The following is a 15,663-nucleotide window of genomic DNA, read 5'->3' as shown; positions in this document are numbered from 1 at the left end:
ATCCCATTCCTCCCCCACTCCCCTTACTTCCATTGTTCTCACCTTTTTCCATTCTGTACTCAGTCTCTCCTGGTACTTCCTCACACAGGTCTCCTTCCCAAGCTCACTTACTCTCACCACCCTCTTCACCCCAACATTAACTCTTCTTTTCTGAAAACCCATACAAATCTTCACCTTACCCTCCACAAGATAATGATCAGACATCCCTCCAGATGCACCTCTCAGCACATTAACATCCAAAAGTCTCTCTTTCGCACGCCTGTCAATTAACACGTAATCCAATAACGCTCTCTGGCCATCTCTCCTACTTACATAAGTATACTTATGTATATCTCGCTTTTTAAACCATGTATTCCCAATCATCAGTCCTTTTTCAGCACATAAATCTACAAGCTCTTCACCATTTCCATTTACAACACTGAACACCCCATGTATACCAATTATTCCCTCAACTGCCACATTACTCACCTTTGCATTCAAATCACCCATCACTATAACCCGGTCTCGTGCATCAAAACCACTAACACACTCATTCAGCTGCTCCCAAAACACTTGCCTCTCATGATCTTTCTTCTCATGCCCAGGTGCATATGCACCAATAATCACCCATCTCTCTCCATCAACTTTCAGTTTTACCCATATTAATCGAGAATTTACTTTCCTACATTCTATCACATACTCTCACAACTCCTGTTTCAGGAGTATTGCTACTCCTTCCCTTGCTCTTGTCCTCTCACTAACCCCTGACTTTACTCCCCAGACATTCCCAAACCACTCTTCCCCTTTACCCTTGAGCTTCGTTTCACTCAGAGCCAAAACATCCAGGTTCCTTTCCTCAAACATACTACCTATCTCTCCTTTTTTTACATCTTGGTTACATCCACACACACTTAGGCACCCCACTCTGAGCCTTCGAGGAGGATGAGCACTCCCTGCGTGACTCCTTCTTCTGTTTCCCATTTTAGAAAGTTAATACAAGGAGGGGAGGATTTCTGGCCCCCCGCTCCCGTCCCCTCTAGTCGCTTTCTACGACACGCGAGGAATACGTGGGAAGTATTCTTTCACCCCTATCCCCAGGGATAATATACATATATATATATATACATATACACATACACACACATACACATACATACGCACATATACACACACACACACACATACATATATATACATATGAAAAATGTGAGAAACAATTTAGAAAACTGAAACTTCTAGCTTGAAATGAATGAAAAAATGAATGTCACATAATGGTTCAACCTCTGGCTATGGAAAAAGGAAATGTATAATTTATTTACACAAACGTCAATAGCAGTTCTCATCAATTTAACCACTGTATCAATAAGCTTCAATGTCTAAGCTACATTTTTCTCCAATTTCACTATTTTCTTGTCAAAACACCATGTATGAACACTATCACTATAGTTTTATCGCTATATATATATATATATATATATATATATATATATTTTTTTTTTTTTATACTTTGTCGCTGTCTCCCGCTTTTGCGAGGTAGCGCAAGGAAACAGACGAAAGAAATGGCCCAACCCCCCCCATATACATGTATATACATACATCCACACACGCAAATATACATACCTACACAGCTTTCCATGGTTTACCCCAGACGCTTCACATGCCCTGATTCAATCCACTGACAGCACGTCAACCCCGGTATACCACATCGCTCCAATTCACTCTATTCCTTGCCCTCCTTTCACCCTCCTGCATGTTCAGGCCCCGATCACACAAAATCTTTTTCACTCCATCTTTCCACCTCCAATTTGGTCTCCCTCTTCTCCTCGTTCCCTCCACCTCCGACACATATATCCTCTTGGTCAATCTTTCCTCACTCATTCTCTCCATGTGCCCAAACCACTTCAAAACACCCTCTTCTGCTCTCTCAACCACGCTCTTTTTATTTCCACACATCTCTCTTACCCTTACGTTACTCACTCGATCAAACCACCTCACACCACACATTGTCCTCAAACATCTCATTTCCAGCACATCCATCCTCCTGCGCACATCTCTATCCATAGCCCACGCCTCGCAACCATACAACATTGTTGGAACCACTATTCCTTCAAACATACCCATTTTTGCTTTCCGAGATAATGTTCTCGACTTCCACACATTCTTCAAGGCCCCCAGGATTTTCGCCCCCTCCCCCACTCTATGATCCACTTCCGCTTCCATGGTTCCATCCGCTGCCAGATCCACTCCCAGATATCTAAAACACTTCACTTCCTCCAGTTTTTCTCCATTCAAACTCACCTCCCAATTGACTTGACCCTCAACCCTACTGTACCTAATAACCTTCCTCTTATTCACATTTACTCTTAACTTTCTTCTTCCACACACTTTTCCAAACTCAGTCACCAGCTTCTGCAGTTTCTCACATGAATCAGCCACCAGCGCTGTATCATCAGCGAACAACAACTGACTCACTTCCCAAGCTCTCTCATCCCCAACAGACTTCATACTTGCCCCTCTTTCCAAAACTCTTGCATTTACCTCCATAACAACCCCATCCATAAACAAATGGATTTGTATGTAGCATTTATGGATCTGGAGAAGGCATATGATAGAGTTGATAGAGATGCTCTGTGGAAGGTATTAAGAATATATGGTGTGGGAGGAAAGTTGTTAGAAGCAGTGAAAAGTTTTTATCGAGGATGTAAGGCATGTGTACGTGTAGGAAGAGAGGAAAGTGATTGGTTCTCAGTGAATGTAGGTTTGCAGCAGGGGTGTGTGATGTCTCCATGGTTGTTTAATATATATATATATATATATATATATATATATATATATATATATATATATATATATATATATATATCCCTGGGGATAGGGGAGAAAGAATACTTCCCACGTATTCCCTGCGTGTCGTAGAAGGCGACTAAAAGGGGAGGGAGCGGGTGGCTGGAAATCCTCCCCTTTCTTGTTTTTTTTTAATTTTCCAAAAGAAGCAACAGAGAAGGGGGTCAGGTTAGGATATTCCCTCTAAGGCCCAGTTCTCTGTTCTTAATGCTACCTCGCTAACGCGGGAAATGGCAAATAGTATGAAAAAAAAAAAAAAAATATATATATATATATATATATATATATATATATATATATATATATATATATATATATGGGGAGGTGATAACAAGTAGTGGTGATGTGAGGAGATGGAGTGAGTATTTTGAAGGTTTGTTGAATGTGTTTGATGATAGAGTGGCAGATGTAGGGTGTTTTGGTCGAGGTGGTGTGCAAAGTGAGAGGGTTAGGGAAAATGATTTGGTAAACAGAGAAGAGGTAGTAAAAGCTTTGCGGAAGATGAAAGCCGGCAAGGCAGCAGGTTTGGATGGTATTGCAGTGTAATTTATTAAAAAAGGGGGTGACTGTATTGTTGATTGGTTGGTAAGGTTATTTAATGTATGTATGACGCGGGAAACATCATCAATGAAACTACGTAGTCGGACCCTGACAAGCCGACCCCATTGCATAATACCGGGGAGCAGAGAAGGGGGCCAAGTAAGGATATTCCCTCAAAGGCTCTGTCCTCTGTTGTTAGCGCTACCTCGCTAATGCGGAAAATGGCAAACAGTATGAAAAAAAAATTGCATATATATATATATATATATATATATATATATATATATATATATATATATTGTCCGGTGACGCCAGCTGGATCTACAACTCCAGCCCATCCTCAACTACTGGGCTGCAACTCCAGCAAGGGCATGGTCACACCCATCGACAACGGTAACCTCCAGAAGACCGATTTCGATGATGAAGGCCTGCACTGTGGCTGAGAGATTGACTTGAGGAGGCAGAAGTGATATTGTGACAGTGATTGTGTCAGCGTCGCGTTGCCTCGCCGCAGTGTATCGAGACAGACTTCCCCAGAACTTTTAAAGGGGAAGTAAATGTTTATAGTTGTGTTAATGGAGTGATAGTTTTCATGCATGATGTTTTTGACAAGAAAATAGTGAAGTTGGAAAAAAATGTAGCTTAGACATTGAAGCTTATTGACACAGTGGTGAAATTGATGAGAACTGCTATTGACGATTGTGTGAATAAATTGTACATTTCCTTTTCCATAGCCAGAGGTTGAACCATTATGTGACATTCATTTTTTTTCATTCATTTCAAGCTAAAAGTTTGTTTTCTAAATTGTTTCTTACATTTTTCATATGTATATATATGTATGTGTGTGTGTGTGTGTGTATGTGCATATGTGTGTGTGTGTGTGTGTGTGTGTGTGTGTATATGTATGTATATATGTATATTATCCCTGGGGATAGGGGTGAAAGAATACTTCCCACGTATTCCTCGCGTGTCGTAGAAAGCGACTAGAGGGGACGGGAGCGGGGGGCCGGGAATCCTCCCCTCCTTGTATTAACTTTCTAAAATGGGAAACAGAAGAAGGAGTCACGCGGGGAGTGATCATCCTCCTCGAAGGCTCAGAGTGGGGTGCCTAAATGTGTGTGGATGTAACCAAGATGTGAAAAAAGGAGAGATAGGTAGTATGTTTGAGGAAAGGAACCTGGATGTTTTGGCTCTGAGTGAAACGAAGCTCAAGGGTAAAGGGGAAGAGTGGTTTGGAAATGTCTGGGGAGTGAAGTCAGGGGTTAGTGAGAGGACAAGAGCAAGGGAAGGAGTAGCAATACTCCTGAAACAGGAGTTGTGGGAGTATGTGATAGAATGTAAGAAAGTAAATTCTCGATTAATATGGGTAAAACTGAAAGTTGATGGAGAGAGGTGGGTGATTATTGGTGCATATGCACCTGGGCATGAGAAGAAAGATCATGAGAGGCAAGTGTTTTAGGAGCAGCTAAATGAGTGTGTTAGCGGTTTTGATGCACGAGACCGGGTTATAGTGATGGGTGATTTGAATGCAAAGGTGAGTAATGTGGCAGTTGAGGGAATAATTGGTATGCATGGGGTGTTCAGTGTTGTAAATGGAAATGGTGAAGAGCTTGTAGATTTATGTGCTGAAAAAGGACTGATGATTGGGAATACCTGGTTTAAAAAGCGAGATATACATAAGTATACTTATGTAAGTAGGAGAGATGGCCAGAGAGCGTTATTGGATTACGTGTTAATTGACAGGCGTGCGAAAGAGAGACTTTTGGATGTTAATGTGCTGAGAGGTGCAACTGGAGGGATGTCTGATCATTATCTTGTGGAGGCTAAGGTGAAGATTAGTATGGGTTTTCAGAAAAGAGGAGTGAATGTTGGGGTGAAGAAGGTGGTGAGAGTAAGTGAGCTTGGGAAGGAGACCTGTGTGGGGAAGTACCAGGAGAGACTGTGTACAGAATGGAAAAAGGTGAGAACAATGGAAGTAAGGGGAGTGGGGGAGGAATGGGATGTATTTAGGGAATCAGTGATGGATTGCGCAAAAGATGCTTGTGGCATGAGAAGAGTGGGAGGTGGGCTGTTTAGAAAGGGTAGTGAGTGGTGGGATGAAGAAGTAAGAGTATTAGTGAAAGAGAAGAGAGAGGCATTTGGACGATTTTTGCAGGGAAAAAATGCAATTGAGTGGGAGAAGTATAAAAGAAAGAGACAGGAGGTCAAGAGAAAGGTGCAAGAGGTGAAAAAAAGGGCAAATGAGAGTTGGGGTGAGAGACTATCAGTAAATTTTAGGGAGAATAAAAAGATGTTCTGGAAGGAGGTAAATAGGGTGCGTAAGACAAGGGAGCAAATGGGAACTTCAGTGAAGGGCGTAAATGGGGAGGTGATAACAAGTAGCGGTGATGTGAGAAGGAGATGGAATGAGTATTTTGAAGGTTTGTTGAATGTGTCTGATGACAGAGTGGCAGATATAGGGTGTTTTGGTCGAGGTGGTGTGCAAAGTGAGAGGGTTAGGGAAAATGATTTGGTAAACAGAGAAGAGGTAGTAAAAGCTTTGCGGAAGATGAAAGCCGGCAAGGCAGCAGGTTTGGATGGTATTGCAGTGGAATTTATTAAGAAAGGGGGTGACTGTATTGTCGACTGGTTGGTAAGGTTATTTAATGTATGTATGACTCATGGTGAGGTGCCTGAGGATTGGCGGAATGCGTGCGTAGTGCCATTGTACAAAGGCAAAGGGGATAAGAGTGAGTGCTCAAATTACAGAGGTATAAGTTTGTTGAGTATTCCTGGTAAATTATATGGGAGGGTATTGATTGAGAGGGTGAAGGCATGTACAGAGCATCAGATTGGGGAAGAGCAGTGCGGTTTCAGAAGTGGTAGAGGATGTGTGGATCAGGTGTTTGCTTTGAAGAATGTATGTGAGAAATACTTAGAAAAGCAAATGGATTTGTATGTAGCATTTATGGATCTGGAGAAGGCATATGATAGAGTTGATAGAGATGCTCTGTGGAAGGTATTAAGAATATATGGTGTGGGAGGCAAGTTGTTAGAAGCAGTGAAAAGTTTTTATCGAGGATGTAAGGCATGTGTACGTGTAGGAAGAGAGGAAAGTGATTGGTTCTCAGTGAATGTAGGTTTGCGGCAGGGGTGTGTGATGTCTCCATGGTTGTTTAATTTGTTTATGGATGGGGTTGTAAGGGAGGTAAATGCAAGAGTCCTGGAAAGAGGGGCAAGTATGAAGTCTGTTGGGGATGAGAGAGCTTGGGAAGTGAGTCAGTTGTTGTTCGCTGATGATACAGCGCTGGTGGCTGATTCATGTGAGAAACTGCAGAAGCTGGTGACTGAGTTTGGTAAAGTGTGTGGAAGAAGAAAGTTGAGAGTAAATGTGAATAAGAGCAAGGTTATTAGGTACAGTAGGGGTGAGGGTCAAGTCAATTGGGAGGTGAGTTTGAATGGAGAAAAACTGGAGGAAGTGAAGTGTTTTAGATATCTGGGAGTGGATCTGTCAGCGGATGGAACCATGGAAGCGGAAGTGGATCATAGGGTGGGGGAGGGGGCGAAAATTTTGGGAGCCTTGAAAAATGTGTGGAAGTCGAGAACATTATCTCGGAAAGCAAAAATGGGTATGTTTGAGGGAATAGTGGTTCCAACAATGTTGTATGGTTGCGAGGCGTGGGCTATGGATAGAGATGTGCGCAGGAGGATGGATGTGCTGGAAATGAGATGTTTGAGGACAATGTGTGGTGTGAGGTGGTTTGATCGAGTAAGTAACGTAAGGGTAAGAGAGATGTGTGGAAATAAAAAGAGCGTGGTTGAGAGAGCAGAAGAGGGTGTTTTGAAATGGTTTGGGCACATGGAGAGAATGAGTGAGGAGAGATTGACCAAGAGGATATATGTGTCGGAGGTGGAGGGAACGAGGAGAAGAGGGAGACCAAATTGGAGGTGGAAAGATGGAGTGAAAAGGATTTTGTGTGATCGGGGCCTGAACATGCAGGAGGGTGAAAGGAGGGCAAGAAATAGAGTGAATTGGAGTCATGTGGTATACAGGGGTTGACGTGCTGTCAGTGGATTGAAGCAAGGCATGTGAAGCGTCTGGGGTAAACCACGGAAGGCTGTGTAGGTATGTATATTTGCGTGTGTGGACGTGTGTATGTACATGTGTATGGGGGGGGGGGGGGGTTGGGCCATTTCTTTCGTCTGTTTCCTTGCGCTACCTCGCAAACGCGGGAGACAGCGACAAAGTATAAAAAAAAAAAAAAAAATGACTCATGGTGAGGTGCCTGAGGATTGGCGGAATGCGTGCATAGTGCCATTGTACAAAGGCAAAGGGGATAAGAGTGAGTGCTCAAATTACAGAGGTATAAGTTTGTTGAGTATTCCTGGTAAATTATATGGGAGGGTATTGATTGAGAGGGTGAAGGCATGTACAGAGCATCAGATTGGGGAAGAGCAGTGTGGTTTCAAAAGTGGTAGAGGATGTGTGGATCAGGTGTTTGCTTTGAAGAATGTATGTGAGAAATACTTAGAAAAGCAAATGGATTTGTATGTAGCATTTATGGATCTGGAGAAGGCATATGATAGAGTTGATAAAGATGCTCTGTGGAAGGTATTAAGAATATATGGTGTGGGAGGCAAGTTGTTAGAAGCAGTGAAAAGATTTTATCGAGAATGTAAGGCATGTGTACGTGTAGGAAGAGAGGAAAGTGATTGGTTCTCAATGAATGTAGGTTTGCGGCAAGGGTGTGTGATGTCTCCATGGTTGTTTAATTTGTTTATGGATGGGGTTGTTAGGGAGGTGAATGCAAGAGTTTTGGAAAGAGGGGCAAGTAGGAAGTCTGTTGGGGATGAGAGAGCTTGGGAAGTGAGTCAGTTGTTGTTCGCTGATGATACAGCGCTGGTGGCTGATTCATGTGAGAAACTGCAGAAGCTGGTGACTGAGTTTGGTAAAATGTGTGAAAGAAGAAAGTTAAGAGTAAATGTGAATAAGAGCAAGGTTATTAGGTACAGTAGGGTTGAGGGTCAAGTCAATTGAGAGGTAAGTTTGAATGGAGAAAAACTGGAGGAAGTAAAGTGTTTTAGATATCTGGGAGTGGATCTGGCAGCAGATGGAACCATGGAAGCGGAAGTGAATCACAGGGTGGGGGAGGGGGCGAAAATCCTGGGAGCCTTGAAGAATGTGTGGAAGTCGAGAACATTATCTCGGAAAGCAAAAATGGGCATGTTTGAAGGAATAGTGGTTCCAACAATGTTGTATGGTTGCGAGGCGTGGGCTATGGATAGAGTTGTGCGCAGGAGGGTGGATGTGCTGGAAATGAGATGTTTGAGGACAATGTGTGGTGTGAGGTGGTTTGATCGAGTAAGTAATGTAAGGGTAAGAGAGATGTGTGGAAATAAAAAGAGCGTGGTTGAGAGAGCAGAAGAGGGTGTTTTGAAATGGTTTGGGCACATGGAGAGAATGAGTGAGGAAAGATTGACCAAGAGGATATATGTGTCGGAGGTGGAGGGAACGAGGAGAAGTGGGAGACCAAATTGGAGGTGGAAAGATGGAGTGAAAAAGATTTTGTGTGATCGGGGCCTGAACATGCAGGAGGGTGAAAGGAGGGCAAGAAGGAATAGAGTGAATTGGATCGATGTGGTATACCGGGGTTGACGTGCTGTCAGTGGATTGAATCAGGGCATGTGAAGCGTCTGGGGTAAACCATGGAAAGTTGTGTGGGGCCTGGATGTGGAAAGGGAGCTGTGGTTTCGGACATTATTGCACGGCAGCTAGAGACTGAGTGTGAACAAATGGGGCCTTTGTTGTCTTTTTCTAGTGCTACCTCGCACACATGAGGGGGAGGGGGATGGTATTCCATGTGTGGCGAGGTGGCGATGGGAGTGAATGGGGGCAGACAGTGTGAATTGTGTGCATGGGTATATATGTGTGTCTGTGTATGTATATATATGTGTACATTGAGATGTATAGGTATGTATATTCGTGTGTGGACGTGTGTGTGTGTATATATTGTGTATGGGGGTGGGTTGGGCCATTTCTTTTGTCTGTTTCCTTGCGCTACCTCGCAAACGCGGGAGACAGCGACAAAGCAAAATAATAATAAATAATATCTTTCTTTCTTTCATGCTATTCGCCATTTCCCACTTTAGCGAGGTAGCGTTAAGAACAGAGGACTGGGCCTTAGAGGGAATATCCTCACCTGTCATACATACATTAAATAACCTTACCAACCAGTCAACAATACAGTCATCCCCTTTTTTAATAAATTCCACTGCAATACCAACCCGCTTGCTTGCTGGCTTTCATCTTCCGCAAAGCTTTTACTACCTCTTCTCTGTTTACCAAATCATTCTCCCTAACCCTCTCAATTTGCACACCAACTCGACCAAAACACCATATATCTGCCACCCTATTATCAAACACATTCAACAAACCTTGAAAATATGATATAACTATCATAACAGAAAGGATGTAAGGCATGTGTACGTGTAGGAAGAGAGGAAAGTGATTGGTTCTCAGTGAATGTAGGTTTGTGGCAGGGGTGTGTGATGTCTCCATGGTTGTTTAATTTGTTTATGGATGGGGTTGTTAGGGAGGTGAATGCAAGAGTTTTGGAAAGAGGGGCAAGTATGAAGTCTGTTGGGGATGAGAGAGCTTGGGAAGTGAGTCAGTTGTTGTTCGCTGATGATACAGCGCTGGTGGCTGATTCATGTGAGAAACTGCAGAAGCTGGTGACTGAGTTTGGTAAAGTGTGTGAAAGAAGAAAGTTAAGAGTAAATGTGAATAAGAGCAAGGTTATTAGGTACAGTAGGGTTGAGGGTCAAGTCAATTGGGAGGTGAGTTTGAATGGAGAAAAACTGGAGGAAGTGAAGTGTTTTAGATATCTGGGAGTGGATCTGGCAGCGGATGGAACCATGGAAGCGGAAGTGGATCATAGGGTGGGGGAGGGGGCGAAAATTCTGGGAGCCTTGAAGAATGTGTGGAAGTTGAGAACATTATCTCGGAAAGCAAAAATGGGTATGTTTGAAGGAATAGTGGTTCCAACAATGTTGTATGGTTGCGAGGCGTGGGCTATGGATAGAGTTGTGCGCAGGAGGATGGATGTGCTGGAAATGAGATGTTTGAGGACAATGTGTGGTGTGAGGTGGTTTGATCGAGTGAGTAACGTAAGGGTAAGAGAGATGTGTGGAAATAAAAAGAGCGTGGTTGAGAGAGCAGAAGAGGGTGTTTTGAAATGGTTTGGGCACATGGAGAGAATGAGTGAGGAAAGATTGACCAAGAGGATATATGTGTCGGAGGTGGAGGGAACGAGGAGAAGAGGGAGACCAAATTGGAGGTGGAAAGATGGAGTGAAAAAGATTTTGTGTGATCGGGGCCTGAACATGCAGGAGGGTGAAAGGAGGGCAAGGAATAGAGTGAATTGGAGCGATGTGGTATACCGGGGTTGACGTGCTGTCAGTGGATTGAATCGGGGCATGTGAAGCGTCTGGGGTAAACCATGGAAAGCTGTGTAGGTATGTATATTTGCGTGTGTGGACGTATGTATATACATGTGTATGGGGTGGGTTGGGCCATTTCTTTCGTCTGTTTCCTTGCGCTACCTCGCAAACGCGGGAGACAGCGGCAAAAAAAAAAAAAAAAAAAAAAAAAAAAAAAAAAAAGGAAATAACAAGCATCTACACTTCCTGAGCACTTTAGGAGCCACATAAAGATAGACAGGGCAGGATGTAAGAATACTTCCCACATATTCCCCACATGTCGTAAAGGCAACTAACAGAGGCGGCAGCGGCGGGCTGTAAACACCCCTCCACGCATCTAAATTTCTAAAAGGGGAAACAGAAGGAGTCATGCGAGGAGTGCTTATCATCCTTAAAGGCTCAGATTGGGGTGTCTAAATGTGTGTGGATGTAACCAAGATGAGAAAAAAGGAGAGATAATAGTACATTTGAGGAAAGGAACCTAGATGTTTTGGCTCTGCGTGAAATGAAGCTCAAGGGTAAAGAGGCAGAGTGGTTTGGGAATATCTTGGGAGTAAAATCTGAGGTTAGTGATAGCACAAGAGCAAACAAAGGGGTAGCACTCCTCCTGAAGCAGGAGTTGTGGGAATATGTAATAGAATGTAACAAAAGTAAAACTCTGAAAATGAATGGATAGAGATGGGTGATTATCCATGCCTATGCACCTGGTCATGAGAAGAAAGATCATGAGAGGCAAGTGTTTTGGAAGCAGATTATAGATTATAGCGATGGGTGATTTGAATGCGAAGGTGTATAATGTGGCACTTGAGGGTATAACTGAAGTACTGGGGTGTTCAGTGTTGTAAATGGAAATGGTGAAGAGCTTGTGGATTTGTGTGCTGAAAAGGACTGGTGATTTGGAATACCTGGTTTAAAAAAGGATATACATAGGTATACGTATGTCAGTAGGAGATATGGCCAGAGGGCGTTATTGTTGGGGAGAAGAGAGTGTTGAGAGTAAGTGAGCTCAGAAAGGAGACTTGTGCGAGGAAGTACCAAGAGAGATTGAGTGCAGAATGGCAAAAGGTGAGAGCAAATGATGTAAGGGGTGTGGGGGAGGAATGGGATGTGTTTAGGGAAGCAGTGATGGCTTGTGCAAAAGATGCATGTGGCATGAGAAAGGGAAGAGGTGCGTAGATTAGAAAGGATAGTGAATGGTGGGGTGAAAAGGTAGGATTGTTAGCAAAAGAGAAGATAGGGGTGTTTGGATGATTTTTGCAAGGAAGTAGTGCAAATGACTGGGAGATGTTCAAGAGAAAGGTGCAAGAGGTGAAAAACGAGGCAAATGAGAGTTGGGGTAAGAGAATATCACTAAATTTTGGGGAGAATATAAATATGTTTTGGAAGGAGGTAAATATAGTGCGTAAGACAAATGGGAGCGTCAGTAAAGTTGACAAATGGGGAGGTAATAACAAGAACTGATGAAGTGAGAAGGAGATGGATTGAATATTTTGAAGGTATGTTGAATGGGTTTGATGATAGAGTAGCAGATATAGGGTATTTTGGTCAGGGTGGTGTGCAAAGTGAGAGGGCCTGGAAGGATTGTTCGGTGAAATGAGAAAAGGTAGTGAAAGCTTTATGGAAGATGAACGCCGGCAAGGTGGCGGGTTTGGATGGTACTGCAGAGAAGTTTATAAAAACACAAGGGGTTACTGTGTTGTTCATTGGTTGGTAAGGATATTCAATGTATTGGTAAGGATATTCAATGTATATATGGATCATGGATGTTTTGGCTCTGAGTGAAAAGAAGCTCAAGGGTAAAGGGGAAGAGCGGTTTGGGAATGTCTTGGGAGTAAAGTCAGGGGTTAGTGAGAGGACAAGAGCAAGGGAAGGAGTAGCACTACTCCTAAAACAGGAGTGGTGGGAGTATGTGATAGAGCGTAAGAAAGTAAACTCTAGACTGATATGGGTAAAACTGAAAGTGGATGGAAAGATACAGGCGATTATTGGTGCATATCCATCTGGGCATGAGAAGGAAGATCATGAGAGGCAAGAGTTTTGGGAGCAGCTGAGAGAGTGTGTTAGTAGTTTTGATGCACGAGACCGGGTTATGGTGATGGGTGATTTGAATGTAAAGGTGAGTAATGTGGCAGCTGAGGGAATAATTGGTGTACATGGGGTGTTCAGAGTTGTAAATGGTAATGGTGAAGAGCTTGTAGATTTATGTGCTGAAAAAGGACTGTTGATTGGGAATACCTGGTTTAAAAAGAGAGATATACATAAGTATACATATGTAAGTAGGAGAGATGGCCAGAGAGCGTTATTGGATTATGTGTTAATTGATATGCACGCTAAGAGACTTTTCGATGTTAATGTGCTGAGAGGTGCAACTAGAGGGATTTTTTTTATTTTTTATTTTGCTTTGTCGCTGTCTCCCGCGTTTGCGAGGTAGCGCAAGGAAACAGACTAAAGAAATGGCCCAACCCACCCCCATACACAATGTATATACATACAAGTCCACACACGCAAATATACACACCTATACATCTCAATGTACACATATATATACACACACAGACACATACATATATACCCATGCACACAATTCACACTGTCTGCCTTTATTCATTCCCATCGCCACCTCGCCACACATGGAATACCATCCCCCTCCCCCCTCATGTGTGCGAGGTAGCACTAGGAAAAGACAACAAAGGCCCCATTCGTTCACACTCAGTCTCTTGCTGTCATGCAATAATGCCCGAAACCACAGCTCCCTTTCCACATCCAGGCCCCACACAACTTTCCATGGTTTACCCCAGACGCTTCACATGCCCTGATTCAATCCACTGACAGCACGTCAACCCCGGTATACCACATCGATCCAATTCACTCTATTCCTTGCCCTCCTTTCACCCTCCTGCATGTTCAGGCCCCGATCACACAAAATCTTTTTCACTACATCTTTCCACCTCCAATTTGGTCTCCCACTTCTCCTCGTTCCCTCCACCTCTGACACATATATCCTCTTGGTCAATCTTTCCTCACTCATTCTCTCCATGTGCCCAAACCATTTCAAAACACCCTCTTCTGCTCTCTCAACCATGCTCTTTTTATTGCCACACATCTCTCTTACCCTTACATTGCTTACTCAATCAAACCACCTCACACCACACATTGTCCTCAAACATCTCATTTCCAGCACATCCACCCTCCTGCGCACAACTCTATCCATAGCCCATGCCTCGCAACCATACAACATTGTTGGAACCACTATTCCTTCAAACATACCCATTTTTGCTTTACGAGATAATGTTCTCGACTTCCACACATTCTTCAAGGCTCCCAGGATTTTCGCCCCCTCCCCCACCCTATGATTCATTTCCGCTTCCATGGTTCCATCCGCTGCCAGATCCACTTCCAGATATCTAAAACACTTTACTTCCTCCAGTTTTTCTCCATTCAAACTTACCTCCCAATTGACTTGACCCTCAACCCTACTGTACCTAATAACCTTGCTCTTATTCACATTTACTCTTAACTTTCTTCTTCCACACACTTTACCAAACTCAGTCACCAGCTTCTGCAGTTTCTCACATGAATCAGCCACCAGCGCTGTATCATCAGCGAACAACAACTGACTCACTTCCCAAGCTCTCTCATCCCCAACAGACTTCATACTTGACCCTCTTTCCAAAACTCTTGCACTTACCTCCCTAACAACCCCATCCATAAACAAATTAAACAACCATGGAGACATCACACACCCCTGCCGCAAACCTACATTCACTGAGAACCAATCACTTTCCTCTCTTCCTACACGTACACATGCCTTACATCCTCGATAAAAACTTTTCACTGCTTCTAACAACTTTCCTCCCACACCATATATTCTTAATACCTTCCACAGAGCATCTCTATCAACTCTATCATATGCCTTCTCCAGATCCATAAATGCTACATACAAATCCATTTGCTTTTCTAAGTATTTCTCACATACATTCTTCAAAGCAAACACCTGATCCACACATCCTCTACCACTTCTGAAACCACACTGCTCTTCCCCAATCTGATGCTCTGTACATGCCTTCACCCTCTCAATCAATACCCTCCCACACAACTTCCCAGGAATACTCAACAAACTTATACCTCTGTAATTTGAGCACTCACTCTTATCCCCTTTGCCTTTGTACAATGGCACTATGCACGCATTCCGCCAATCCTCAGGCACCTCACCATGAGTCATACATACATTAAATAACCTTACCAACCAGTCAACAATACAGTCACCCCCTTTTTTAATAGATTCCACTGCAATACCATCCAAACCTGCTGCCTTGCTGGCTTTCATCTTCTGCAAAGCTTTCACTACCTCTTCTCTGTTTACCAAATCATTTTCCCTAACCCTCTCACTTTGCACACCACCTCGACCAAAACACCCTATATCTGCCACTCTATCATCAAACACATTCAACAAACCTTCAAAATACTCACTCCATCTCCTTCTCACATCACCACTACTTGTTATCACCTCCCCATTTGTGCCCTTCACTGAAGTTCCCATTTGCTCCCTTGTCTTACGCACTTTATTTACCTCCTTCCAGAACATCTTTTTATTCTCCCTAAAATTTAATGATACTCTCTCACCCCAACTCTCATTTGCCCTTTTTTTCACCTCTTGCACCTTTCTCTTGACCTCCTGTCTCTTTCTTTTATACATCTCCCACTCAATTGCATTTTTTCCCTGCAAAAATTGTCCAAAAAAATAAAAATGCCAATAATCACAAGCAAATGCAGTTTTTCTCCCTCTATATTAGCAGGGAAAGGTTGATAAAGAGGATATATGTACCAGAAGGGGAGGGAACA

The 15,663-nt window shown here is 43.2% G+C and overlaps 1 protein-coding gene across 2 annotated transcripts in view; it reads right to left on the bottom strand.

The window, feature by feature from the left end:
* Positions 1 to 15,663, bottom strand: part of LOC139751520 (uncharacterized) — a 122,394-nt gene that overhangs the window by 45,905 nt on the left and 60,826 nt on the right. The gene's annotated exons all lie outside the window — the stretch shown is intronic.

This window comes from Panulirus ornatus, chromosome 11, assembly GCF_036320965.1.
Source record: "Panulirus ornatus isolate Po-2019 chromosome 11, ASM3632096v1, whole genome shotgun sequence".
NCBI classification, from domain to species: domain Eukaryota; kingdom Metazoa; phylum Arthropoda; class Malacostraca; order Decapoda; family Palinuridae; genus Panulirus; species Panulirus ornatus.
The sequence above is the reverse complement of the archived record's forward strand: the minus strand, read 5'-3'. Positions and strand labels throughout refer to the sequence as shown.